The sequence below is a fragment of the Lissotriton helveticus genome, chromosome 8 (assembly GCF_964261635.1).
Source record: "Lissotriton helveticus chromosome 8, aLisHel1.1, whole genome shotgun sequence".
In the NCBI taxonomy this organism is placed as follows: domain Eukaryota; kingdom Metazoa; phylum Chordata; class Amphibia; order Caudata; family Salamandridae; genus Lissotriton; species Lissotriton helveticus.
This window is the reverse complement of record NC_136069.1, coordinates 683,177,200-683,192,777: the sequence shown is the minus strand read 5'-3', so window position 1 is coordinate 683,192,777 and position 15,578 is coordinate 683,177,200.

The following is a 15,578-nucleotide window of genomic DNA, read 5'->3' as shown; positions in this document are numbered from 1 at the left end:
CATTTTTGAGACCTTTGGTACAGGCAACAGACACATACCCGAGGGACACGAAAGCAGTCCTGCAGTTACTACAAAATTACCCATTTGACCAACACTCACAGATGTTGTTAAGTCTTGACGTAGAGAGCCTCTACACTAGCCTTCCGCACGATGAAACTCTGCTAATTATTGAGGAGGTACTACATTTTCACTCATGGAAATATCAGACCCCACGTTGAGTGGTAATGGAGTGTATTTCATTAGCATTAACCAAAAACTTCTTTGAATATGAAGGCACCCTATATCTGCAACAACATGGAACCAGCATGGGGAGCACTTTCGCGCCGAGCCTGGCGGGATTGTATGTGCACCATCTGGATTCTACTAATATCCTCCACCCTAGTAATCCTTTCAGGGACAGAATCCGCACCTGGAGACGTTACATTGATGAAGTTTTGGTGATCTGGGAGGGTGACGACCAATCAATTACAGATTTTATGACCTGGCTGAACATACAAAATGCTTTCCTCAAATTCACCCACTCGATGTCCAGAGAGTCGATGGTTTTCCTGGACTTGAACATCTACCATGAGTCAGGGCTCTTAAAAACAGAGACTCACTTCAAACCAACGGCGAGGAACTGTCTTCTTAGGTTTGACAGTTTCCATCCCCGTCACCTAAGAGAGAATCTGCCATACGGACAGTTCCTTCGACTACGCCACAATTGTAGCGACATAGCCAAGTATAAGTCCAAAGCCCAAGATCTGAGCAAAAAACTGAAACAAAGACAGTATCCAGACAGGGTGATAAACAAGGCAATGAAAAGGGCACGGAACAATAACCGAGAGGCTCTCCTAGAAGATAAAACTCCCAGAGACAACACAGCGAACAGAACGGTCTGTGTTACAACATATAGTTCAGTCTCGAACCAGGTCTCCAAACTGGTAAATAAACACTGACGCATACTAACGAGTGGCACCCTTACTTTGGAGAAACCTCTTTTTGCCCATAAGAGGGGTAAAAACCTTAAAGATATCCTTGTACATACGAGACCTCAAACCCCAGTGACCCAACAGACTCGGCTGCAAGGGTTACATGGACAGCATCCGTGTGGGAACTGCAACAGTTGCCACCTAATTAAAAAGAGCCAGACCCTCACTTTCAAGAATGGTACAAAGTGGGAACAACGTGTGTTCACTAATTGTAACAGCAGGAACGTTGTCTACTTGATCACGTGCCCATGCAACTTGGAATACGTGGGTATGACTACACAAACAGTGAAGACCAGAATAAACGAGCATAAGAGCAACGTATGGCTCGCCTGCAAGTGCTGCAGAATGCAGCAGCACGCTTGGTTCTCAGGCTGCCCAGAAGGGCGCCCTCGAAGGCGGCCCTCCAGAAGTTACACTGGCTCCCTGTGAGGAGAAGAGTGGAATACAAAGCCCTCTGCACCTGTCACCGAATCCTGAATGGTAGGGCTCCCGACCCACTGAACAAACTGATTGAAGTGTATCAACCTGCACGAGCACTCAGATCTGCAGGGGGTGGTCTTTTGAGGATCCCCAGAGTTAAGAGAGCCCGCATGGGAGGCAGGTCCTTTAGATGCCTAGCGGCAAATAAGTGGAACAAACTACCAGCGGACCTGCACCTGGAACCGGAGGAAACGAGGTTCCGAGCGAAATTAAAAACATTCTTGTATACCAAATAACTGTCTGCCCAGTCTTTTGTGCTCCTTGCACGCTGCCTCTCTCACTGTCTTTAGCGCGTGGACACGCCGGTGTGCGTAACGCAGCGCTTTTACAAATGTCCCTATTATTATTATTATTATAAGGTGTAGGAAATCGACCACAAAAATGGCAGCACACTTTTTGGAGGCACAACATTGTGTCAACGAATTACATTGGACGGTCATTGAACAACTACCAACAGATGTTGGTCTATTTGAGAAAGAGCAGAGGTGGGTTTTCCGTCTGGGCACGGACACCACTGGTCTCAATGACTCTATTCCGTGGAGCCAGTTGCGATGACCTATGGGCTCATATCCAAATACATAAAACTCTTAATCTGTGCAGTAGCTAATACTTATTTTAATCAAAATCAAGCCCAGAGATGTATCACTTAATGCATCCATCTAGAAGTGATACCAACAAACCCATCTTGGACCTATGCCTCAACACGTTCTGTATGGGCGGGCCTTGATGAACACTTGACAGGCTTGACCAGTAATGATTGTATGTTTTACACAGCGCGTATTCTTAAAAATCCTCCTTTCTAATACGAATCTACGTCTTGTACAATCTTATAGCGATAAAATCCCCGAAATTTGCATTTGTTTTGCCACTCTTGATGCCTAATAGAAATACTATGGCCCCACCGCAGAGCACCTGCGCAGCAAGGCAGTGTATGTTCACGCATGCGCGGCACAACTCGAACACACTTCCCCCACGCGCATGCACTTTGGACTGGAAAATGCCAAAAACACTTGCGCGCAGTATCGGAACATCTACTGAAGGATACACTCCTTCCTTGGGCTTGATCCGTTCTTAATCAACCAATTAAGCAATAATTAACCAACTTCTGACCTATATAAGGGGGCAAGTCTCAACGACTCGACATAACCGTCTGAGCCGCGTTGAGGGGAAGGCAGCCCAGCAGGACTTGCAGAATCCTTGAGTTGGTTGCTTTGTTATTTAGGGCAGTGGTTTCTACATCACCCGTGAGTATTAGCTACAAGATGCTGAATTAAGTTCTCTAAACATCTTTTAGGTTGCCGTACTGAGCAGGAGGAGAAAAAAAAACACAATACTACCCATAGGCTCATGAGGCCAGCTAGCCCTTGTCCATAAGTAAGCACTGTCTATAAAACCTTTGTTTCCCTCTAGAAATCCACCTTTTGGATTACCATGGCGTTTTCATTCCTTAATATGTGTGTCTATGTCTTTGTGTATGTCCATGTCCCTTTTCTTTACAGGGTTTCTTTGGGATCTCAGTTGGTTCTACTCTACCCTTCTCTATATTGAACAGGTTATTTTTCAGAACCGACGTTGTGATGGTATATTTATCATGCTTTTTGTCTATTTACAGGTTCTGTCCTATAAACGCCAATTGGGCGCAACAGACCTTGACTCTATAAACACTATTAGGCACATTTCACACGGTTTATTTTATTTTTTTGTAGAGTCCACTTTTACATCTACATTTCATGTGAGTAAGGTGAGGATAGTTGTGCATATCCTCGTCCTGAAGAAGGAGTTTTTACACTCTGAAACATGTCGACGCACTCTCTGAGGTTGACATACCCTAATATACAGTAAACAACCTCACCCTGCACCCTTTTTAACGATACCAGCCGAGGACTTAAAACAAACTTTTTATTATTTTTTCACCAACGAGCCAGGTATCTTTTAACTATCACTTTTCACCACCTCACCACTCACACTTTTTTACCCCTCACACACACCAACACATAGTTCACTTTCAGTGCTCCTACGTAGTCGTGAGTCGCAGCACGCCGCATCCCGTAGAGGGGTGCGAAGACCCCAATGATGAAGCATGACACCAAGGGGCCTGTTCGTGTGTGAGGGGTATTTAAAACAACATTGTGTGCTCCTTACCACTATAGGGATCACTACCACTACCAGAGTGGATTCCATTTTGTTTATGTGCATCAAAGGAGCAAACAGCATTCACTAAGGTACATTTTGAAAATCATGATGTAGACACTCAACAAACATCTACAGCAAGGGAGATAGTACCTCTTGAAGACAGGGATATGCAGCTGATCAGTATCAGGGCAACTGGCTTAACACAAGTCGCACTACACTCAAGAGAACATCAGACATGGACCCATGAACTTAAAATTAGGAATGGTAAGTAAGTAAGCTTTATTGTACAGTTAATTAAAACTCACAATTTTTAAAAATTCACGATGATTTAAAAGGAAGTATATATCAAAAGATAAAATTAATTATCAAACTTTAAAATACATGGGTCGGCATTATCTAGCTTTGTGCGGTAAAATTAGGAATGGGGACCACCAACGCCACAATGACCATGGAGAAAAAGAAGAAAAATTCGGAGGCATCTACATCAGCTACATTGATTTTTACCCCCGAGTTTGAAACAAGAGTTCAATGTGATATATTACATCGGTCTAACTTCTTATTTCTCCTAAAAAGTATATCCTCACTTGACTCTCTAACATCGGCACACTTATCATCAGTGCATTTCAAGAACTCGCTAATGATGGACAGTTTAAATATATTGGCAGATGTGCAAGGCAGGGAAGTGCGCATTACGGGAGCCGAATATTGAACAAATTAGAAACTTCCTGGGCACAGAGGGTCTTACCGAATCGCATGAAGACTCCTCGTGCCAACCATATCTTAAGGCAGTACTGTGAAGGCAAGCCCTACAGAACATACTGTGAACCAGGGTTTTTACCTTCCCCATACAGGAATATAGGGCCATTGGAAAAAACATCTCTGCAGGCAAATATGAGTGGAACTTGTGCCAATATCACACTGAATCAGCTGCAAATATTGTCTGCTGCTGTCCAGACTTGCTACACCAGAAGCAATTGAATCTCAAAACGATCTTTCTGCAAAATGGGACAAGATCTTAAAAAGAAGCCCTGACACACATCTACTCAATCACCATCATAATGGAACTTGCATGGATGTGCAAGTTCTTTGCTAGAAGTCTCCTGCACGCCTCTCACCAACTGCCTACCTAATCATCCCCCATACCCACAGCAACTTGGTGTGAAGGCTCATGCCAGATAAGACCAGATGTAGCTGAACTTTATTTTGTAGCATTTTAACCACAGGGCACAATGCCTTTTATTGGCACTCATGATGTTTGTGCACTTTACGATCCAGCATGCAACTCTTAAGTATTGGCAAAGTCTTCACCTGGGGGGGTTGCTTTATGACATTATGAGCACCCACTGAGAAAGAGCATGATAAGTTATTGGCCCTATTTCACATATCAGCTGTGTCTACTTTTAGCATGCACTGCATGCTCAATTAACCATGTGCAATTAGGGTCATATTTGAGATTCGGCAGGATAAAGCATGGCCCAATCTTTCACACTATGATCTTTTGCACAAAGCACACCCCTGCATGCTGATCAACACCATATGTGGTCAGGCTGACTTCCTTTGGGTTTTAAATGTCCGGTTTTACAATGTAATATTTAATTGTATTAGAATTTTAATGCTGCAATGCTGACTTTGCTTTGTAATGATTTTACGTGATTATACAATAAAGATTTGCCTTTGTGACTTTGTGTGATACTCTTTCGTCTACATTTCTTTGGAATAACAAGCTTCCTTGTATAAGTTATTAGAAATCAAAATTCACAAAGTGCAATGGTGGTTTTGGATTACCAAAATTCCTTAAATATTAGAAAGCATTTATTTTTAAAATCAGGCCCCTTTTTGGTTTTCATCATACAGTTCTTAATATTATGTCTTCATTGCTTCTTATTTAACAAAGTATGGAATCACCATTTCCCTTACCTGCCCTACTTTGGGGCATATTCTCAAGGACTTATCGCTGAGTTATCAACACTTTATTGCAGCTAAAGTGGCGATAGATTTATTGCCCATTCACATGCTGGTGCTAACAGCCCATATCATCAGTTTACCAGTGACAGCAGCCGCAAAAAACATCACCACAGATGACCCTGGCAACTATCGCTAATGAGATGCAGAGTAGGCATTCCCATGCAAAAAGGTGTGACAACACCACTCCGTAACACTCTCAATGACCAGCCAGATCGGCGATAAGAACCCAAAACAGGTGATAAGGCATGCTAGCAGCAGGACACTAATACCTGCCCTGACCTGGTGTAAAGTCGGACGACAGCCTGCACCAGACAAAGGGAGCCCAGCCCAGAGCCACAACTGAAGGGCAACAGATGCCATGGAGCTTCTGATCATGCAGCTTGGAGCCCCAACGGCCCACAACACCCACCGCCACCACCCCCAGGCCTGCCCCCCCCCGGCCTCCAGGACCACCACAGAGGCAGCGCAGGCACAGACAGCAGACCTTCAGAAAATGTACCAGCCTCACAGACTTAACACCAGAGTATGTCATTGCCCACTACAGGATAAACATCCTCCACATCCTGAACATCATAGCCCAAAGGCTGACTGTACCAACACAGTGGACAACAAACATTCCTTCGCAGACAAAGCTGCTGGCTGTTCTGCATCTGTTGGCCTCTGGTACCTTCCAACCAACAACAACCAGAGTTGGAGGAGTCTCACAGCCAGCCCTATCAAAGTTCCTAAAACCTGTCCTTAATTCCATCATTAGGTTGGTACCCCAGTACCTATACTTCCCCCACACTGTGCAGGAACAGCTGGAGACCAAGCAAGGTGTCTACACCATAGCTGGCTTCCCGCACGTGTTGGGGCCAATTGACTGCACATATATCCTACTTGGGTCCCCTGCCAACACTGCACACAATTACTGCAAAAGAAAGCACACGCATTCCATCAATTTGCAGGCAATAGTGGACCACTGGGAACTCTTCACCAATGTCGTCACCAACTACCCAGGCAGTGTGCATTATTCATACATCTTCCGACAGACCATCATCAACCAGCCCTTACAGGATGGCACCTATGGAAATGCACTGCTCGTTGGTAAGTAGCAAATTAACACACCACACACCTCAAACACACAATCATGCAATTCACAACTCTGGGAATGCACACGTCACAAAGTCACATACAACATGCCAAACAACATGCCCACCTACCAGACAAGACAGCACAACTTACTGTGGGAACCTGAGCTAGCCATGTACATGAGCCATCCACGACATGGCACCTCAGCTACACATTAGCAGAATATGGGGAGAGGGGGAAGCCAGGCATGTGCAAAGGAGGCGATGTGACCGATGAATAAGACTGCACACAATGCCAAGTGTGGCGTGGATGTGCTGGCCAGACTGCAATATGCAGACCACAGACACATCCATGTCGACATACACTGCTGGTGGTGGCCGTGTTTTGGACAGTAGACGCAACCATGTCACCTCAGCCAGTGAGGAAGATCACAGAAATGTAACTTGTTATGTCCCCCCGGTAAGCGTGTGCAGAGTGGGCTGGCCCGGCGTATGCCTGGCTAGCATAGGGGTGTGAATAAAAAGCATGTAGCCCTGGGCGTGGTTCTCTTCCAGAATGGCCAACGTTTCTGCCAGTGTGGAGCCTCTCACCGAGCCATGAGGCCTACACTATGAGCGCTGGTGCCTGTGATCCTGTGTGCCTGCTGCACCCCGGGCCACTGGTCCACGAAGCTGTCATGCCCGACCCTGCGCACCCAGGCATCACTGCTCACCTGCCGACACCGGAGTGTGTCAAAGAGGGACCATGTGCTGCTGCAAGATCCAAGCCCGAGGCCTGACCTTGGCAGCCTCCTCAGACCATCAGGGCCTCCGTGACACAGGCCCGCAGTACACCTTTATCGTTGATGTACTCCATCAGCATACACAGCGGATAAGTAGGTCACACATTTGGAACTGATTCTTTATTACACCATGGCAGAGGACATTATTTATGGCTGAGTTTATTTCACTATACTCCCTTCGATGTGGTGCCATCAAATCTGTGCATAGGACTCCAACCAAACGTGTCTGTGAGCCCTTGATGACTGTGGCCTTCAGCCTACACAGCGGTCCTGCAGGCCTCACACCAATCCAATGCAGTCCGTATCAGGCAGGACACAGCATCGTCGCAGGCTGCACACCCACTCAGCTCTGGTGACACTACCTCCGTCAACCACAAATCTAATCCACATGTCATTCCAACGTTGTGTGTTAGAGATCCCAGAGGAGATAGCTGGACAGCGGTTACCCCACACTGGCCGCTGCCTCTGGCCAACACTGCGACCAACTAGGTCTCACTTTTGGAAACGAGCCTTGATTTCTTTATGGCAGTGTTCATGTCACAGTACGCAAGGAGAGGAGTAATAGGAAGATGCGCTTCAATCCGGAGGAGAAAAGGCTCACCATTACGGAGGTGATGGGACACTACCAGCAACTGCACTTCACACGTGGCTGTGGCACACTGCTGACCGCTGCCTCCGACACACACTGCGGTGGAGTAGGTCACACAATTTGAACTGAGTCTTTCTCTCTTCATGGCAGAGTTCATGTAATTGTACAGGCCACATCGTAAACTGCATCCGCTTTCAGCACTGGTGCCACTGAGTGTGTGCCCTGAAATTTCTGGGCAATCGATGGTTGAACTTCGGTGGCGTCTGAGTCCATGGGCATGGAGTTGTCTTAATCTTCATGTAGCTGTTACTGACATGGTGGAAAAGAGGAGTCTGTAGCATTCAACTCTGCCATTTGCCTGTTTCTGCTTGCTTCTGCCCTCTGCATCATGCCCTGGAAGGACCCCTTCTACTGTCCCCCGCAACCCTCCATGACATTCTCCTTGAACATCGACGAGGCCCCGCTCAGCTCGCGGGGCCCTACCTCAGTGCACCACAAGTCACCGTCCCATGCCGGTGTGCCTGTACGGGCCGCAGTGCGTCCAGGGCCACTAACTCTGTGCTGCTCAAGTCAGGGATCCTTGCTGTTCGTACCTTGTACTGCTGATTGTCTGAGGATTGTTGTGGTTTTTTCCAGCACCAACCAACCCCTAAGGGGTGGCTTACACTACCCAACACCCATCCAGCACAAGCGTCACTGGACATATAACCCTGGCAATAAATGGGGCCAAGTGCACATACCCGTAGCCAGTTCCAGAAACTCACTCATTGTGTCTGTGTAGTCATTATGTATGCATGAGTGACCGGGGCCATTTCACATTACATTGTGCTTTGTACAGCGTGCGCAACCATGTCACCGCAGGCAGTGGTATAGACCTGGGACATGTAACCTTGTCGTACCTCCCTGTGAGCATAAGCGGGGTGGACAGGCGTGTGACAGTACAGCGTAGGGGTGTGGCTCCTCCAATCGTGGATCTGGGTGTGGTTAAGTGCAGGCCTTGCCAAGAAATGTGGCTGAAGCGTGTGTCTCTGTTGTAGTGTCTGTGCCACCTGTCCCGCAATCGACAATGTTGCTATGTGGCATGCCCAAGGTGTGCGTGCTCGGCCGAAGGGGTACATGAGGGAGGGCATTCCGGCTCGGGGTCAGGGATCACACATGCCAACTGTTGTGTGTGTTGCTTTTAGCACAGCATGAGCCAAAGATCTATCCCCAACTGCATGTCAGGTTCAGCCAGACATGTGCTCTACATCTGTGTCAGCCCTGTCCTTACAATGGACCTACAGAAATGTGTCCGGCCACCTTCTACGCACATCATCACTGTGTTGTATTCAAGCTTGTGCACATGAGCAGACAGGCATGACAGTGGTGTGCCGTAAGGGTTCAAGTGATGCATCCGCACTGCGCACACTAGTGACTATGCCTGGAGGGAGGAAGGAGCAGCAGTGAGGCTGCGTAAGACACATTGATGCTGCTCATTTGCAACAAACAGTTCATGTCATACAGGAATCACTAAGTCACATATATCACACACCAATGAACCAGTGAGCCTGCCAACACATCATGCAGTATGTATTCTTGACTCATGTCTCTCTGCACTGTCACAGGTGACCAAGGACTCTGTGCTTGGATGATGACACCCCACCGAGCCAGAACACACAGGCCCAGAGGCAGTACAATTTGGCCCACAAACGCACTAAGCGCATCGTGGAGCGCACATTTGGCGTGTTGATGTCACGTTTCACGTGCCTGGACATCTCAGGTGGAAGGCTCCTGTACAGCCCAGACATTGTGTGCAAGATGATTGTTAAATGTTGTGTGTTGCACAACATATGTGTACGCAGCAAAGACCCATGGATACGAGTGCTAGATGCACCGGACGATGATGATGAAGATGAGGCAGGTGGACCACACGCCACGGCAACCGCAGCATGAATAGTCCGTAGGGACTACATCATTGACAATTTCTTCTCTGGTTGACGTCACATTGTGACGCTCCTTAGCAATAATGGGACAGTGCGATGAACAACCACAGGCACAGCATTTGCAAATAAATGCATTCCAAAACACATTCCCTGTGTGCATGTCACTCATCTGTAAAGGCACTTCACTCAGAAAAGTGTGGGTGCGTCATGTAGTGCAATTGACAATTTTAGAATTTGTTAATGGATGGTGGGTGTGTCACCTCTGTGCAGTGAGGCTGTTTAGGGTGTCACGAATTCAAACTGCCAGTTCTGTCTGTCACAATTGTTACAGTATCCCACTATTCAGCGTTTCACATGTGTCCAAATTCATTCCATTTTGGCAGTCATTTCTGGCCTACAAGTGACAACAGGGCTTCTTTTGGGTTCCGATATGTGCCTCCATAATGCAGGGATGCACCCTGTGACTCAAGTCCCATGACATGGGTGACATTTACGTAAGGACGAGTCACTGCCCCTACATTTGTCCGTGCTTTCATTATTGTTTGATCATGGACATGGCACGTCGGTGTGCAGGGAGTGTTGATTGTCCCTCTGCAATGTGAAGAGGAGATGTGGTTTCACAGTGTGTTTCATGTATGTTTCCACATTGGCGGAGGTCACATACTGAATGCATGTCAATGTACATTGTGGCTGTTTGTGAGGAAAGGCCTATCTGATGTGGGACAACGGTCATTTGTTCTGCGTCACAGCTGTGGGGTTGTGCTTGTGTGTTGTCATCTCACCATTTTTTTTACTCTGCTTTTATGGTGCATTTTCCCACCTGACGCGTGGGATTTGCAGGTCTGTCGCTGGTTTTTGCTGCTTTTTGAATCACGTTTGGCCTCATCGCTACTTTATCTCCATTTGTTTTTTGCATTTCTGCAGTGTTGCGTTGACTTTATTGTAGACAATTGACGCTTTCTCCGGGGGCTATCGCATGGTGCCTCTGTGTTTTGAATACTTAGTTAACACAGCGTTATTTTCCCGCGATAGACCGCGATGTTGAAAGTTGCGTCAAGCTACTTTTGTAAATGTAAATGTATGTAAAGCGCACTATCAACTTTAGGCATCCTGGTGCTGTATACCGCTGTGGAACCCTTCCTGACTTTCCCTGTGAGATGCCCCCTTCTGGGCACCCCCAAGGTGAAGCCAGGCATCCCAGCGCTTTCGGGGCCGTTGTGGAGATTAAGCAAGCTATTGCCCAGAGTTGCAGAGTGGGACCCATGATTAGAGTAGTCACCGAGGCGAGAATTATCGAGTCCGTGGACATTGAGCCCAAGACCCTGCCGCGTCGGGAATTGAATCCTGGTCCCGGGTCAGACCTCTGCATCAGGGTCTGCCGCTTCTAACCAGTGAGCCACACTTCTCCACTCTGCTGCTTCTAACCAGTGAGCCACACTTCTCCACTTCTTTTGAGATGGTTAGCACACGTTCTTGAGAATATCCCCCTATGTCTAATTCTACCACTTTCCAGATAAAATCTGTTATTTTTGAATCTACTAAATTCATTAAAAAATATCTGGACACACTTTTTCAATTTCCTATTTCACATATTTTAAATATGTCGTTAGGGTGTAATCCACTGTTAAAACTTAATTGAAACATAACATTTTGGAAATATTGGATAAAAGCTGGTATTTACTATCTAAAAGATATTTATTATAATAACATGTTTTAAACTTTTGATGACTTACATCAAAAATGAAATTTGCTTACTTCGGAGATTTACAAATATAAAATTTGATGCCATTGAATGCTTGATTAATTTCCTAATTCTTTTCTGCTAAATGTTACTTCTGATTTGAAAAGCCTGTTTGCATGCAGCATCATGGATTTATAAAAAAAAGCAGAACAACTTTGATAAGGAAAATATTAACTTTCTCTCTAATTTCTGGAATGAAAAACTAGATATATCTATCTCACAAGACATATGGAAAAATGGATGGATAGCATCTCTGGATGGCTACCTGTACCCTTTACACAAAACCATTTTTACATTCTATGTAATACTCTATGGACACCTTTACCATTATTTAATGCAAAACTTTTAAATTCTGCTAGTTGTTACATTGTAATTAAAACTCAGGTTTGCTAAAACAAATGTGTTATGAATATAATATTGTTTTTACATTTTGGACAGATGATAGGGATGTCATTACAAAAATATTTAGTATTTCAGATAACCTCTCTTATAATATGAAGATTTGTAAATCTTTAAAATCATTCACTTCCAATTGGAAAAAAAAATGCTTCATTATTATCAATTCTCCAATGGTTATCTTGGTTTATTTTACTAGAAGAGAAGCTAACTTAACTCTTTTGGGTGTTACCCATAATATTTCTCATTATCATTTATTTTGGAAACCAATTTATGATTAGATAGCATCTTATTCATTAATCTATTTTATTATTATGTTCTTTAGTGCTCTTTTTTTAAGTTTGATTTTATTGAAGATAGGAAAGGGGTGGGAAGGGGATACAGATGAAGAAACAGAAAAATGTATATGACAATAAGATACATCTGAAGGAATAAACATGAGTAAATGCAAAATACATGAGAGAAAATAAACAAGTCATTAATTTATCATGAAAAGCAAGTATAACGAGCATGAACATAGCATGAACAAAGTAAATAAGCATGAGGTAAGTGTATTGCAGTTGAACCTTAGGGAGTAAAAATTGAAGAAAGGGGCAATAGGGTATTCATGGAGGCTTGCGAACTTCGGTTGCATCAAGGGTTAAAGAGGGACGCATTGGAGTACAGGAGGAGAGATAAGTTACCAAAGGAAGCCAAAGAAGGTCCCGCTTAATAGCCAGGGATACAGGGGATACATAATTGGTGTCAAGACGGTGATGAAAACTGACTGCATTCCACCATGAGCGATAGGAAACATCCTTAGCTTGCTTCCAATTAGAAGGGATAATATGGAAAGCGACAGCTATTAAAAGATCAAGGAGTTGGTAATGGCATGGGGATTGAGGTAGGTTTGGGGAGAGAGAACCTAAAAAGAGAAGTGCAGGAGAGAAGGAATAGGAAAATCTTTTGTATTTGGGACCAAACTGAATTCCAAAACGTGGATATAGGTGGACAGGCAAACAACATATGTTTGAGGTCCGCAGAAGGATAGGGGCAAGACCAACATGAAGAAGCGGTCTCTGACGAAAAGTGTGAAAGGGCAAGAGGGGTAAATAAAATTCTATTATAAACAAAATATAAAGTTTGCGTGTTCTGAGCAGCTCTAGAAGTTTTATGAAGTTTGGACCAAACTCTATCCCAGAGATGAACCGACCAATCTTGAGAGAGATCAGATTCCCATGCGACTTCAATTTTGGACTTCGTTCTGTCAACCGTGTAACGGAAAGAGTTATAAAGGGAAGATGCAGAGGGAGTAGATTCCAGTAGAGAAGTCGTGGGTTTGTGCTCTAAATGAACATCAATGGAGGGTGGTAGAGATTGAAGGAAGAGTGTGAGAGCAGGACAGAGCAGGTTGTATTGAGAGCGAGCCTTAGCAGGTAATGAGTAAGAAGATTTGAGATCTGAGAAAGGGAGAGGAACACCGTGTGAGAGCAGTTGAGAGATCCAACATAGACCTTGAGAATGCCAAACTTTCTAATAAATAGTGCGATTACGGATTTTAAGAAGCGAATTAAACCAGATAGGTTGTTTGTGGAGGGAAAGGGAGGAAGGATATGACGAGGTTAAGAAAGGGTGAACAAGAGTACGACAATGGGAGACAATAGGAGTATAGTGACGCGGCGGATAGGACGTGAAGGACAGAAATTCACGGAAGGTAAAGGGAGAAATAAAGGAGGATTCCATAAGTAACCAGATGGGGGGATAAAAAGGAAGTTCAGAAGAAAGCCATTGAGAAGTTTGTTTCAGAGTGAAAGCACGATGATACTCTTTAAAATCAGGGAAGTGGACAACAGCTTGAGCGTTGTCTTTTCGCAAGGAGGCTAAAGATATCCGTGGACGTTTACCATGCCATAAGAATTTTAATAGTAAAGAGTCAATCTTTTTGAAAAAAGAAATCGGGATACGCATTGGGAGCATAGAAATAGTATAAAGAAGGAGGAGAGAAAGCATCATCTTTATAGAATTGAGGCGTCCCCACTAAGACAAAAAGAGGGGATGCCAGCGAGTAATGGATGTCTCCATTTTCTTAGAGATGTATTCAAAGTTCAACCTGAGGGTGTCAGATAGGAGAGGGGCGAACCAAACACCTGAATGCTTGATTTTAGAGGGTTGCCAAGAGAAGCCAGATTGTGCAAAAAGATGCTTCTGGCAGAGAGAGTTCAATGGAAGTATTTCACATTTGTCGACGTTAAGACGGAAGCCGGAAACAGCGGAGAAAGAAGAGACTTGCTGCAAGAAGGGAGACAGAGAAGAAGAGGGATCAGCACAGTAAAAAAGGATGTCGTCAGCATAACCCAAAACTTTAACCTGATGAGAACCAAAATGAAAACCAGATATATTATCATCCTGACTGATCTTGGTAAGAAAGGGTTCCAAGGCTAAAACAAATAAAAGAGGGGATAAAGGGCAACATTGTCGGACACCTCTGTGTAAAGAGAAATAATCTGAGGTCCTACCATTAACAAAGATGGAGGCTTGGGGGTTAGAGTAAAGTAAGGATATAATAGAAATAAAATTGGAGGGAATGCCAATCCAACAAAGAGCCTGAAACCTGAAGTCCCATCCAATCCTGTCAAAAGCCTTCTCCGCATCTAAGGAGATAGCTGCAAAGGGAAGATCTAGCGAGGAAGCTCTGCTGAGAATATTAAGGAAGACTCGAGAATTATCGGAGGAAAGACGGCCTTTGACAAAACCGGATTGTTCGGGACCGATTAAGTCTGGCAAAAGGGGGTCTAAGCGCAAGGCTAGAATCTTAGCTAATATCTTATAATCTGTGTTAACCAGGGAGATTGGGTGATAATTCTTGCACAAGGAGTGATCTTTGTCCTCTTTTGGAATTAAGCAAATTAAGGCCTGCTGAAAAGAACCATTGGAAGACCCCGCTGTAAGAAAAGATTGAAATAAGAGGAGAAGTTTAGGGAGAAGAAGGGAGGCAAAATGACTGTAAAATTCAATGGTTAAGCCATCAGGGCCAGGAGCTTTCCCGTGACGAAGTTTAGAAACAGCATGGGAGATTTCAGAAAGAGATATATCTACCTCCAAAGAATTTAGATCAACATGGGACGTCGGAGGAGAGGGAAGGGACTGGAAATAGGAAAGAAGTTCTGCGGAAGTAGGATTCTGTTCAGGGGTATAGAGAGCATCGTAGAATTTGATGAATTCTGTAAGAATTTCTTTATCCTTAAAACGGGACTCACCAGAGGATGTCCGAATACATTCAATCTTCGTGCTGTGATGTATTCCTATATGTTCTGTATCGATCCCCCTATTCCTGACCCTGTTCTGGTTAACAAGTTAACTAGCAGCCATCCCATGATGCAGAAACCGTTATCTGATTAAGCCACACCACGGCACAGGAACGTGTTATCTGATTATGTCATAACGCTTGCCATCTAATTAGACAAGCGATATTCCTCCAGCCCCTGATAAGGCATACGGAGTTCTCAAAACAAATCAAACCTATGACAACCTGGGAAAAACCCTGCGGCCA